Source organism: Pseudonaja textilis, chromosome 12 (genome assembly GCF_049901715.1).
Source record: "Pseudonaja textilis isolate UNSWEBS1 chromosome 12, rPseTex1.2, whole genome shotgun sequence".
In the NCBI taxonomy this organism is placed as follows: Eukaryota; Metazoa; Chordata; class Lepidosauria; order Squamata; family Elapidae; genus Pseudonaja; species Pseudonaja textilis.
The window spans coordinates 4,849,824-4,864,029 of NC_142001.1; positions in this window are offsets into that span (position 1 = coordinate 4,849,824).

Sequence of the window (14,206 nt, forward strand, 5' to 3'; positions counted from 1 at the left end):
TCTTGGTCCTTTTCTCTTGTGAAGTCTAAGCTAGACTTGATCCAAAAAAAGTGGGTGTGTGTGGGTGTGGTTGTATTTGCTATTGCTGAAACATTTACACAGAGTGCCAGTGACCTTGTTGCAAGAGGTACAAACAGAATGACAAATAAAGAAATAAAGTAATGTTTTCTAAGAATGCTTGCAAAATTGAAATCATAGTTTAAAAGAACCTCTGTCCAGTTGCTAAACAAGTTGATCACCACTCTTTGATTGCTGGGCTAGAGCAAGGGTCTCCAAACTTGACAACTTTAGGACTTGTCAATTTCAATTCCCAGCCAGCCATGAATTCCCAATGAATTCTGGGAATTGAAGTATCAACCACATAATGGTTTTGATCCATGATATAATATAATAATCATATCATATCATATTGTAATATTTGATCCACATCCGGTTTTGGTCACCATGATATAAAAAAATTGGTGGAAGTGAGCAACAAAGATGATTAAGAAGCCGGAAGCAAAAAAAAATATGAAGAAAGGAACTGGGTATGTCTAGTCTAATGAAGAGAAGGATTGGGGATGACATGATAGCATCTTCCAGCACTTAAGGGACTACGACAGAGAAGAGGGGGTCCACCTATTTTCCAAACCACCTGAAGGCAGGAGAAGAAGCAACGGGTGGAAGCTTGTTAAAGAGAGAGGTGCAACCTAGAACTAAGGAGAAGTTTGCTGACAGTGAGAACAATTGATCAGTGGAACGGCTTGCTTCCAGAAGTTGTGGATACTCTACAACTGGAGGCTTTTAAGAGACCGGACAGACACTTGTCTGGAATGCCTGTACCGGGGGTTGGACTAGAAGACCTCCAAGGTCCCTTTCAACTCTTGTTATCCTAGGATGGTCCCTAGAGTAACCAGGTTTCACCTGGCCTGTGTGGATTGCCTGATCCCCACGAACCTTTTCCTGGGGCGAATGAGTGCCTTTCTCTACCCCGCCTCCTTTCGGCTTCTCTAAACAGGATAACTTCAGAGAAAGTCACTTCTCTGGGCATCACTTTGATGGTGGTGATGGAAAACTCTTCCTCAGGAAAGAGATGTACGGCATGGCCAGCGATCAATGATTAACCCTTCTTCAGACATCAGGAGAAGGGGCGCTCCTTGTCTAACGTCATTGTTGCTTTATCACTTCCCAGCCTTCCTTCGGGGTTTCAAATAAGCCTTCTGATCTTCCCAGGCTGTTTTTGATGTGAGGGCTTTGGACAAACTGCAAGACAAAGGCCCTTTTAAAGTGGCTCCCTAAACTCCAGGGAGGTGTTAAGAATCAAGCACTGGCCTCACAAAGGGGCAACAAGCCAATCTTATCAAAGCTTCCTTTCACATTCAGATACCCGAGCCAATTGGTTTGGAATTTACAAGCCCTAAACAAATGTTGGCCTGGCTTTCATCTCCTCCAGAACAAGGGGGCACCAGTCTTGGGAACGCCCCTCCTGTTTCCTTTTCTGGAGGACGAAGCTCTGTTCCAACAGAGGAATCTTCTCCGTGCCACCACACTTCAGCGTTAACCCCTCAAGGAAGTTTATGCTTCTCTTCTTGCTATTTGTGCCTCCTGCTTGCAGGCCATTTGCAGGGTTCTGGGTGCTTTCTCCGACTCACGCATTTTATTAAAAGGCAGAAGTTTTCCCGAGTTCCTCGTCACATCTTCAGATACGTCATACATTCACCCAACTCTCCTCCTATGATTGAGGGAGGTTTCCTTTCCAACCATCAGTGGGAACTTAAAGATTTCCATACTACATGACTTGTTTTTGCTGTGTTTCGTTACCCTAGACTGTAAACCATGGTTTCTAGCCTCTGCTTTGGGTGCCTATTGGTATCTTGTGATTATATCACTGTAGGTATAGTACACTGAGAGCTTATGCACTGGAGACACATTCCTGGTGTGCTCAATCACATTTGGCCAATAAAGAATCTTCTCTTCTCAACATACAGATGACAAGGGCAACGGATTGAAGCACAACTAGAAAGTGAGAGGCTGTGAGTTCAAATCACACATTAGCCACAAAAGCTAGCTGGGTGACCTTGGGCCAGTCCCCCTCTCTCAACCCAGACCACCTCACAGGGTTGTTGTGGGGAAAGTTGGAGGAGGATGGAGGATTAGATGTGTTCACTGCCTTCAATTATTTATAAAAAATAATAATAAAGATGGGATAGAAATAAAGAAAACTCTGTTGACACCACATTGTCAAGAAGCCAACTATTGTGTAGGGCTTAGCCTGATCTGGGATCTCAGACACCTGTCCTGAAAGTACCATAGTGAAAAAAACATGCCAGAAGTAACAATAATCCCATGGCCAATACGTGGGTTGGGTTAGCATTCATGGCATCCTCTACAAGGCACAATGATGTCAAATCCATCATGAAGTCACTGCACAAATGTCTTGAAATTAAAAAAAAAGTGGGTATCTCATTCTTGGAGACATTTGTATGACATTGAGATGTGCGCAGCCTCATGTTCCCCCTTCTCTCCTTCACTCAGGAGGTCCACAGATTTAAATATTTTTCAAGGCAGGAAAAAAAGAACCATCTAAAATATCCGAGAGATTAACGCAGTACCCTGTGGACCCTGTTCCCCTTTACCCCAGCAATCCACCACTTTGGAAAAAGAACAACCACCCCCATGTAGGTTGCAGAGAAGAAAAAATAAAGTGGGTTTCAAAGGAGTCTTTGTTTCTCTCCTGTCTCAAAATCTTAAAAGTGCCTTGAGGAAAGATAACATGGTGATGAACTCAAAGAGTAACTCTAGTATTGCCATAAGAGATTTGCAAGGAAGGAAGCTTTGTAAATCTTTAGACCCAGAGTAACAGAATAACAGAGTTGGAGAGCTCTACTTCAACCCCTGCTCAAGCAGGCGACCCTATACTATTCCAGACAAATGGCTGCCCAGTCTCTTCTTATAAGCTTCCAGTAACGGAGCACCTACAACTTCTGTTCCACTGGTTGATTGTTCTCACTGTCAAGAAATTTCTGCTTGGTTCTGGGTTGGTTCTCTCCTTGATTAGTTTCCATCTTTTGCTTCTTGTGATGCCTTCTGGTGCTCTGGAGACTAGGTTGACCCCCTCTTCTTTGTGGCAGCCCCTCAAACATTGGAATACTGTTATCACGTCACCTTAGTCCTTCTCTTCGTTAGACTAGACATACCCATTTCTGGCAACCATTCTTCATATGTTTTAGTCTTCAGTCCCCTATTCATCTTTGTTGCTCTTCTCTGCACTCTTTCCAAAGTCTCAACATCTTTTTTTATGTCATAGTGACCAAAACTGGATGCAGCATTCCGAGGGTGGTCTTACCAAGACCTTATAAAGCAGTAGTAACACTTCACATGATCCTGACTTTATCCTACTGTTAATGCAAAATTGACAGAGAGGAGTTGTTGTTGTTGTTGTTGTTATTATTATTATTATTATTATTATTATTATTATTATTATTATTAATTATTTAGGGTTTTTTAGTTATTTAGTTAAAATGTTATATACAGTTCATATGCATTACAAGACATGATCTGCATGACATAAATCTATATTTTTCTGAATTATGCCTTTTGGTGAATGCTTGTTGTATTTCACATTCTAGAGTCTCTGTGACATATTCTAGTTCAGCAAATAAGACATGCAATAGGATTTGTGTTGTGAGAGTGGGGGGGCAGGTTGTGTGTGTGTGTATTTGTTTCTATGTGAACCTTCTGTAGGATTCCCCTGGGCTATAAAATTCACTGAACGTTTCTTCTGGAGACAATAAAACCAAGGAAAGCTTCTTTTTTCAGAATTGTTTGCTGTGAAAATCGTCACCTTTTCCGGCCATATAACTTGCCAAAGAAAAGAAAAGAAAAGGAAGAGACAGTTTTGCATATCAAAGCTGAAGAAGTATCAAAAGGGATTGTGGTGGGCGTGGTGGCAGATATCTCAAAATCCAAGGGAACCTATAGAGATGGCACCACTGTTGGCCAAGGGAAACCCACCATTGCCAGGGTCTTGTTTCAGGGGCCAGAAATCTGAATTAAGAACAGCCTAAAGCCATAATACAGAGTGCTTGGCTTTAGTGTAATGTGATCTTATGGGAAACTCAAGTCTTGCCTTAGATTGCATGTTAAACTTAACCCATAAGTAGGATAATTCAAGATATTTATATAATGACCAAATTCGTTTATTAATTCGATTTCAATTGCTGCTTTCTTGAGATATTTATTTTATTTTTGTTTATTATTGGATGTTTAACCTGTGTTTTATTGATTTATTATTGGGCGTGCTATTCTTTGCTCTTATAAATTTAATAAATAAAAAGACAAAAGACAATACGTGTATATGTTTTTGTCTTTTGTCTTTTCTAAGGCACATTTTTAGTGTTTTGTCAAACTTCCTTTTGTGTTTGTAAAATATCTTTTTTTTTCTTTTTGGGGAGCTTGTATTTTAACTTTTGGCATTAAAAAAATCAAAAATTTACCAATAAAAATAATAAATAAATAAATACACAGCTCTGGGCTATACATTTTCAAAGCAACAAAATAATGTTATGGTCACTATTTAAAAAGAGGTGGAAAGAACACCATCTAGCCAAGGTTATGAAATTCCACACACACACACACACACCCTCAAGAGATGCATTTAGAATGTCCACTTTTCCAGTATACAGGAAAATAACAAAACACACTTCATTGTCTTTCTAATTGTCCATTATGTCGGTGAAGGGTTTCATGTAGGGATTTATTTTGACTGTGTTCCTTGTGTTGTGTTTTTTACTCTCTGACTTCTAAAACCCATTTACATGGTTTTAAATATTGGAAAGGCAAGCTGTAAACTCAATAAGACCCCAAGGAGATTGTAAGGTTTTCCTTCTGTTTTAGATTAATCTCAATTTAAGATTTTGTTCAATTCTTCAACTCTACTTAACGTTAATGGTCATTTGCAGAAAGCTAAGACCCGCAGATAGCCTGTTTTAATGAAGTGTAATTAAGATCAATTGGAACTTGTCCTGTTTCCTGTAGTCTTCAGAGCCTGACTGCTTTCGGAGGAATTTGACAAAGCACCCAAGGCCCAAGGCAATGCATAATTCTAAATTATAGTTTACCAATAAGTGTGAGTTAGGAAGAATCTCCCCACCTGCGCCATGGATACCTTTAACCAGAAGGCAAGCTTCATGTGAAGAAGACTTTGAAGTTTTAAGAATTGTAGTCTATATTATTTATTTATTAAAGGTGCACACTACCAGACATCTGTTCCAATCCCTTGCTTGCTGGGGGCAGGACATATTTGAGCATTTCTGACAGAGAGCTAGAGAGGAAGTAGTGGGACTCTGTGATGGAGTGGAAGCTTTCCACCTTCACTAAAAGCAGGTTTGCACCTTAATCCCTGAGGTTTAATACCATTATAAAGTGTAACACTTTGCATGATCTTGATTCTATCACTCTGTTAATGCAGCAGCCTATGACTGCATTGGCTTTTTTGGCAGCTCTTAGCATGCTGCTGTCTAGCCCTTTTCTGGGTTCCTTTCTCACCTTTTCAGTCTTGGATACATACTGGCTTCTTCGTACAAAATGTGGCTCACATGCACCTTCAGTTGAACAGGCAAAACATCTTCCTTTTTGTTTTACCCACTGCTTTATTAAAGGGTTTGGCCATTTAGGGCAAGTCTTGCAGACTCTTGCAAGTCTCCCACCTCATTTTCAGCTTATCTGCCCCTGTGCTATCAAACCATCATGGTTTTTTTCCAAGCCAGGCCTGCCCTTTGCCTCCCTTGCCAGCTTCAGGACTGAATTTGCATTGAGAGGAAGGGCTCCGCTACTGAGCCTCTCTATCTGGTCACTTGCATGTTTTCAACTCCAAGATGTAAGACAGGCGCCCTGAGTTGTTTTGTTAAAGAGTGGACTTGCAAAAGAGGTGCGAAGTACCCCAAGCCCGCCCCCATCCCCCTTTCAGGGATGGAGGGCCTGGGAGATGCTTTTTACATTGACACCATCCCAACTAACACATCCATATTAACTCCAGGAAAGGAAGAGACCAGGGATCAGAGGACAGGGCAGTGGGTGGGTGGGTGGGAAGGAAGTTTCTTGAGGACAGCCTTTCCATCTAGGGCCCACAACCCCCATCATTCCCAGCTAACCAGTCCCATCGTTCCCAGCTAACCAAGGCTTCCTCGACTGAGTGTGATGGAAACAGGAGCTTAGAATGGATGATGAGGTGCATCTCAACATGATGAAAACAAATTTATGTATCCCAGGATAACGTTGCAAGATCCAATCTGAGTTGGTCACCAGAGGTTTTGTCTTCTGAGCTTTTGGATTCTTGCTGGAGCCCATCCTCGGGGAACATCTCTCCAGCCTAGGCTCCAGGTCTAGTCCAAAAGCTCAAAAGACAAAACTTCTAGTCCAGTGACCAACCCAGACTGGATCCTGCAACATCTCAACATAGCTTGAGGGCACCAAGTTGGAGAAGGTTGCAATGATGTGTGGAAAACCAAGCATTCCTAGGTCATTTATTATTTGAGATAATTTTCACCTCTCACTATCCTAGGGCTATGGAGGAATTTACGATCCCTAAAATATATAAGAAGAAACAAGATGAGATGCTTTAAAGGAAAGTACACTTTAAACTAGGGTTGTCGAACCTTGGCAACTTTAAGATTTCTGGACTTCACCTCCCATGCTGGCTGAGGTTGGTCATCTCTGTTTTAAGCAAGTGTAGGTGTTGGCTTTAAGTGGGACAGCTTTCTACATTGAAATTGTAAATAACCACAAGACAGTCTCGTTGTTTACTGGATCCTGAACTTCAGTGGAAAAAAACAGGTCTCTCCTGGGCACGGAAAAGCAGTTCATTATTTGTATTTATCATTCAAAGGTCACCTTTGAAAACAGCTTGATGACAGCTTGCATTTCCTGGCAAGAGTGCTTCAAAGATAGAACATAGAATAACAGAATTGGAAGGGACTTTGGAGGTCTTTTAGTCCAACCCACATTTTGCAGATGTTTCATTACTCAAACTAAGGTTACTGAACGAAGATGAGACGTCCTAAAGAAAAGGTGCTGTTGCCCGTTTCTGCTGACTTTAATGGGAACATTCCACTTTTTTCATTTTGTGATATTTTAGGCAGGTTTTCATATCTTCAGTAAATACTAGATTTCTATCCCTAGTTTAATTAATGCCACTGAAGGTAGCAGAGTACATATTATCCTACTTTCCTTCAACAAACTTGGGCTGAGACCGAGGGACTGGCCCAAAGCCACCAACCAGCTTTCATGCCTAAGAGAAAACTAGATTCATGGTCTCCTAACTTCTTCATCGTTACCCCAAAATGATACTCAAATTCTTTGGAAGGTGAGGCAAAACTGAGACCAAATCTGTGGGCAGATGCAGGGGCCCAGAAAGAATAAAAGAATGACAAAGAGAAAGAAAAGAAAGAAAGAAAGAAAGAAAGAAAGAAAGAAAGAAAGAAAGAAAGAAAGAAAGAAAGAAAGAAAGAAAGAAAGAAAGAAAGAAAAAGAAAGAAAGAAAGATGGAGGGATGTGTGGCTCAAGGGCTGATCTAGAAATCTCAGTCAGGTCTGGCCCAGCTTGTGCTTGGATGGGAAATCCCTAGGGAATCCTAAACCTGTAATCTAGTCTGGGGAATCAAACAACAACAATATCAACAACTCATCCCAGAAGGGGCAAATGCCAAAACTGTTTCGGCATTATTGCCCAAAAAAGAACTTTTATTTTCTTTCTTCCTTCCTTCCTTCCTTCCTTCCTTCCTTCCTTCCTTCCTTCCTTCCTTCCTTCCTTCCTTCCTTCCTTCCTTCCTTCCTTCCTTCCTTTCTTTCTTTGAGAGTCAGTCTCCTGGTGGACTGGACCACAGTGCAGAAGTCTCCAAACTTGACAACGTTAAGACTTGTGGACTTCAACTCCCAGAACTCCCCAACATTAAAGTTGCCAAGTTTGGAGACCCCTGAATAAGTGGGAAGGGTTATTCATTAACATTAAGGAGGTGGGCAACTCTAAAATGTTGATGCCAGATTTCCTAAGGTGGTATTTTGCCTTAGGTCAAACCATGATGGAATAGATAACTTTGTTCCCACCAGCTAAGGGCTGAGAGACTAGAAGAGAGGACTAAAGCCTTGGCCTTGTTTTTTGTCCGAATACAGTTTATTTTGCTAGCTGAAGGAAGAAACCCTTTCCTCCTCCTTTGCACCGCTTGTGCCTGCTCCAAGGGTGTGACTCTTGCGTTTCCCCCACTTTGGGCAAAGTGTGGAAAGGAGAACAGCTGACTTGCTTTTCTCTTCCCCTTGGCCTTTCTGGGAGATTGTAAGAGAAAGTCAAGGATTAGCGAGGAGAGGATCCCTGCTGATGAAGCTTCTGTCAGCTCTCTGAGAAAGGGCAGCTGCAAAATGCCCCCATTAAGGTCCATTTACAGAAAGCCAGCAGGTAGGCTGACTTCTGCCCTTCCCCAAGAGGCAGGTGCTTATTCTGCCTCATGGAAGGACAACAGGTTCAACACGACCCCAAGAATGGGCCGCTTAGGCCTTGAGGTTTGGGGAAAGGAAAATGGCTCTTGACTCCTTGCCACCCTTTTAAAAAACAATGCTGCTGCAAGGGAAAGCTTTGGAGAGCTTTCTCTGTGCAGACCCACTGCTTTCATTTGCTAAATTGCTGGAGCCTGGGAGGAAGGAAGGAAGGAAGGAAGGAAGGAAGGAAGGAAGGAAGGAAGGAAGGAAGGAAGGAAGGAAGGAAGGAAGAAAGAAAGAATAGGGAAAGAGAAAGAGAAAAACATGACATGAATAAATTAGAACAAAATAAAATTTTGTTCAATTCAGACAGATGTTAAAGAAAGAAAGAAAGAAAGAAAGAAAGAAAGAAAGAAAGAAAGAAAGAAAGCGATTTTCAATATAGGTATTTGTCCTTTTACAAAGGTGCTGCTGTTTCAAGATTATGTGTAACTAACTATTCAACTATCTAACCAGCTAGCCAGCCAACTAACTAACTAGCTAGCTAACTAAACGCTGGTGGAAGTCCAGATGAGAACCTGTGCATAGATAGGCCAGCCTATCTGTGATTCAGTTTTGATGGTCTTTTGCTGGCTTTCTCCACAACCCCTGTTAGAGCCCACCGTCAGATAGCATATGTTTATCTCTTCTGCTTTTTTGTTTTATCTATGAAATAAGCTCTTTTACTGAGCCGCCTGGACCTTTATCTCCATTTCGTTCAGATCTGCTTTAGCAGTGATCCCAGAGTTTGTATTCATTTTGAAGAGATTGCATTCTCTGGCCAGCAGCTGGAACTGCAGATTTCTGGAGGACTCACAGAAAGAGCCTTAGATAAGGCATTTTGTTTAAGGTACGAGACTCTGCACTGCATAAGAGTTCCAAGCTCGCATTTGTAAGGTTGGGATGAGATGAAGATAATGGAAAAATCAGAAGAGCCACCTATCAGAGCGCTTGCTTTTTATCATGTTCTCTAAGTATTAAGTCTTAAAAGAATAACAAAGTGGGAAGGGACCTTGGAGGTCATCTAGTCCAGCCCCCTGCTCAAGCACGAGATCCTATAACATTTCAGACAAGTGGCTGTCCAGTCTCTTCTTAAAAACCTCCAGTGATGGAGCACCCACAACTTTTGAAGGCAAGCTGTTCCACTGGTTAGTTGTTCTCACTGTTAAGAAATTTCTCCTTTAATTTACATTAAATTATAACTTGAAATAAAAATGTCTATAAAATGATGTATCATTGGTATTTGGCCCTGATAGACTAGCGAAAATGTGTAAAGGGACTTCTAATAAGTGCTGGAAATGTAATCAAAAATCCAGGTTCATTTTATCATGTGTGGTGGTCTTGCAAATATGTGAAAATCTACTGGATATACATAACAATGATAATGCAGAAAATATTTAAGGTACAATTAATAAAACCTGAACTTTTCTTTTAGGTGTTATGGACAAACCAATTGAAACCAAACAATTTGGGGTTCTATTCCTTCACAGGGTTGCATTTGTCTAGGTGGGAGAATTCATTGCTTCTTGTTCTACACTCATGTGCTTTGAAGAATACGTTGACTTCTCTTCTTTGTGGCAGCCCCTCAAATACTGGAAAACTGCTCTCGTGTCATTCTGTTCATTAGACTTGACATACTCAGTTCTTTCAACTGTTCTTCCTAAAGGTGTGAAAATAAATAGGAGTATAATGAACTTCTTGATCTTTCTCCTTCTAAATTCAACGGGTGCAGAAACTATACAGACAGGACAATGTAGGCATTTCTTCTAATTTTTGTACATTTTTGGGTACTCTTAGGGTGTTCAAAGAGGACAGGAATCTGGGGGAAATAAATTATTGATCTCTTTGAATGCCCTATTGGGTGGGAGGACATCAGCTAGAATGTACATTATGGAATGAGTTGCTCTAGGATGGGATGGCCACATCTTTAGGGGGTTTTCTTAGGAGATTGGTGGAGAAGATATATGTAAAACATAATAAATACATTTAGATCTTTCATAAGACTTAATTCTTGCATATGCTGTTGTGATGAAAGATTCTTCCACCCTGTTCAGAAACCGTGGCCCAGCCAAATGTCTTGAGTTTGTGCTAGACAGCAATGTGTCCAGGAGAGAACCTTGCATCCATCTGTGACCATGAGAAATACATGCATTATTCAAAGGTTTCTCTTTCCTGAAGGTAGTCTTGAGTGGCTTGAACCTTAATAACAAGCTAACCAAGCCTTTGTGCCAATGCTTTGTAAGTTTTGGCTTCATTTTATCCCGCTTATCAGCAAGTTTTAAACCAACACAAGCAGCATATCTGAAGGCTTTCTAAAGCTAGTTTTCTAAGCATGAGATGTACAGGAAAAGACTCTGAAAACGTGTTCTACAAATTATCCCCAAACCTTTCCCGTGGTTGTGTCATCTCAAACAAAAACCTGATATGGCTTCCAAGAAGGACCAACTGGGCAGCAATCATCTGGAGTCTGTTAACAGATATTTCTTTATTCCTTCATTGTGGTGTTTTCACCCTTTTAATAGAAAATCATTCTGATGTGAAATTTCACCAATTCCTAGCCTAACTCTATTGTGCCTATTTCTATGAGTGTAATCCCTTGATTTCTCTTCCAGTGTAAGAGGTGAGAGAGCCAAACAGGTTTTGTACACCTTGGAAGTACCTTTGGATGTGGCTGGAAGAAAAGGAAAAATGCTACTTTATTAAGTGTGCTTTATTTATGTGAACAAAGTGAAGGCAACGCTGGAGGGACATGGTAGAAAAAGACGTCAACCTACAACCTGATCAGATGAGTCCACAAGAAGGCTAGAACAGTACTAAGAGCTGTGTCTCACTTACTTTGGTTATGTCATGCAGGGGAATTCAGAGGAGAAAGCAGTGATGTTTGGAAATTAGTGATCAAAGGAAACCAGGTCTCCAAAGAACTTGCTGGATGGACACCATCAAAGCTGACATCAGCCAGAGCACAAAAAGACTCAAACAAGTTGTGCAAAATCAAGATGTGGAGAAACCTGGCCCGTAGAATCACTAAGAGCTGGACTAGACTTGAATGGATAAGATCATCATCAAGAAAAGCTGTAGTTAAAAAACAACTTGCAAGCCTTCCTGTCTTTCCCCTTCTCTCCCTCCATGGGCTTAACCCATTTCTTCTGCACTTTGTGTTTCCAACATCTTCTGGATGGCTCTCAAAGGAGACCATGGCACTCTAAAAAAATGATTGTCAAAGCATACTTGGATTATGTAGGGAGAATTAATGTCTTCAATTTACATAATTTGGACCTAATCCTGATTATCACATTACATATGACAGAAGAAAGCATTGGAATGTGGCCGTTAGCTTTCTGTAGCTAAGTCTTCACCATTTTCGCTCTCCTGAAAGTTTGATATGGTATTTTGGTGAGCTCCTAAGGACTCTAGATCAATGTTTTTAACCTCTACAATTTTTATGATGTATGCTACAATTCCCCAGCTACCATGCCAACTGAGGGATTCTGGTAGTTGAATCCACATATCTTAGAGTGGGGAAGTTTGAGAAACACAGCATTGGAACACAGCATTGGAATCTTGTAAGAACTCTCTTAGGATACTAATTTGAAAGAGTTTTGTAAATCCTGCTAAATTGGATTTGGGTAACCAAGTATCAGCAATTTTATGTTTGGCCTGTGTGTTTGTTTAGAGCCACTTAAACATTATCAACTTGGAATCACAAAATAGGTATTTTCATTTATATACTACTAAAAGTCTCACTGTGTTTATCAGTTTGTACTGATTTCATTAGCCCTAAATGGTGCATTACCCAGCAACAGTTTTTGAATCAGGGTACGTAAAACCTTAAGGAATAATTTAAAAATCTGACTCCATTACTCCTGGGGAATTAAAATATTTTATTTGCAAAGGTATGGCCTTTGCAGCATCCCTGAAGTCATGTGTATGATTTCCGATGCTCCCTGCCAGCTTCCCACAAGTCACTGAGGAAGCCAGGAGGAAGCCCAAGTTACTCCAACTCCTACTGCCTTTTTTGCCCAGCCTTGCCTTTCTGTTTATTTGCTTAGGTAAGTAAATATTGACTTATTATTGAAGTTCAGTACCACTACAATTATTTTTCTGCTTATGAGGTTTGCTCTTCTTATAATCAGTATTGGGGTAAAAATATGGACAACCTAAAATTTAATTTTTGTTCTAATCACATGAGACCTTATGGCCTTTCTCTCAAAGGATGATTCAATGGGCCACAGAACTGTCTGGCAGTAGTACAAAATTCACACTTCTAAACTTCCAAATGCAACTTTGAACTAGATCTGAAGTCCAACTATAAAAAACGGAAGCCTTGTTTGTGTCCTACCAATGAGGCACAATCTTTCATTGCATTGGCCAATAATAACCAATCAGGAAATTGCCCCTGACTTCAGACAATATAAGAATAGTAGTCCTCACCTTCCTAATGTGGAAAGAAGCTAGAAGGTACTTGGAGGTGATGATGTCTCTTTTGAATAGAGTCTTTGGGAGAGATTTCTCATATAATTTAAATATCTCTACTTTCTGTGATGATTCATTATGTTATAGACATAGAGCAAAAATTGCTCACCAACCCATCAAATTTTTGTGAACACTTGGGATGGCCTTGAAAGATGGTGGCCCACTTGTTGTTACAACTGGGCAATCTTTGAAAATTTAGGCAGGGACCAGTCCCTGAAAACCTCTGGGGCAGGGGTCTTCACCCTTGGCAACTTTAAGACTTATGGAAGAAGAGAATGGACAGCCACTTATCTGAAATGGTATAGGGTCTCCTACTCCAGCAGGGGCTTGGGCTTGATCAGCGAATGCTGGCTGAGGAATTCTGGGAGTTGGAAGTCCACAGGTCTTAGAGTGGCTAAGGTTGGAGACCCCTGCTTTGGGGGAAGCATTTTGGGTTAGGAATTTCAGATTAACAATGTGATTTTCAATAATCCATAGAAGAATGACTCTGGTTGATCTGCAAATTTGTTTAATAGTGTCAGATATCTGTGCATTAAAATTCAGCATTCAAATGAGCCGGTCCCACACCAAAACAAAGTGAATATTACGATTGAGAAAAAATAGTGCAAATTTGGCACGTTTGCATCATGTATAGTTTATATTATAGTAGTGGAGGAAGCAGAGAGTTCTAAAAGATTCCAGAACATCATCTCCATCTTCTGAATCCGTAGAAACCTGGATTGTGACTTGTTTTAAAACAGACATTACTCCTTCCCAACATATTTTCTTTGTGATAAGGACTAGAATCTTAGGAGAAGACATATATACATGTATGTATGTATGTATGTATGTATGGTATTCAGCTTTGTTTGGGTATTTTCCCACGTCATTATAGTTGTGCTTTTAAAGTTGTAGCAATGTTTCGGCAGAATCTCATCTGCCATCATCAGGCTTCTGTATTGTGTATCTAACAATATTCTGTATCTAACAATACAGAAGCTAGATGATGGCAGGTGGGATTCTGCCGAAACATTGCTACAACTTTAAAAGCACAACTATAATGACGTGGGAAAATACCCGAAGAAAGCTGAATACCATACATCTAAGTACCCGCGAAAACTTAAGAAAACATGTGTGTGTGTATAAAAAACAGGAAAGCTATGAAGTTGTCACAGGAAGCTGTGCTTTGTACTTCCTTCCACATCCAGCACTCTCCTTCTGCAAAGCCGTTGTCCTAGGCCCAACCCTGATAATAAGTTATGCTAGTG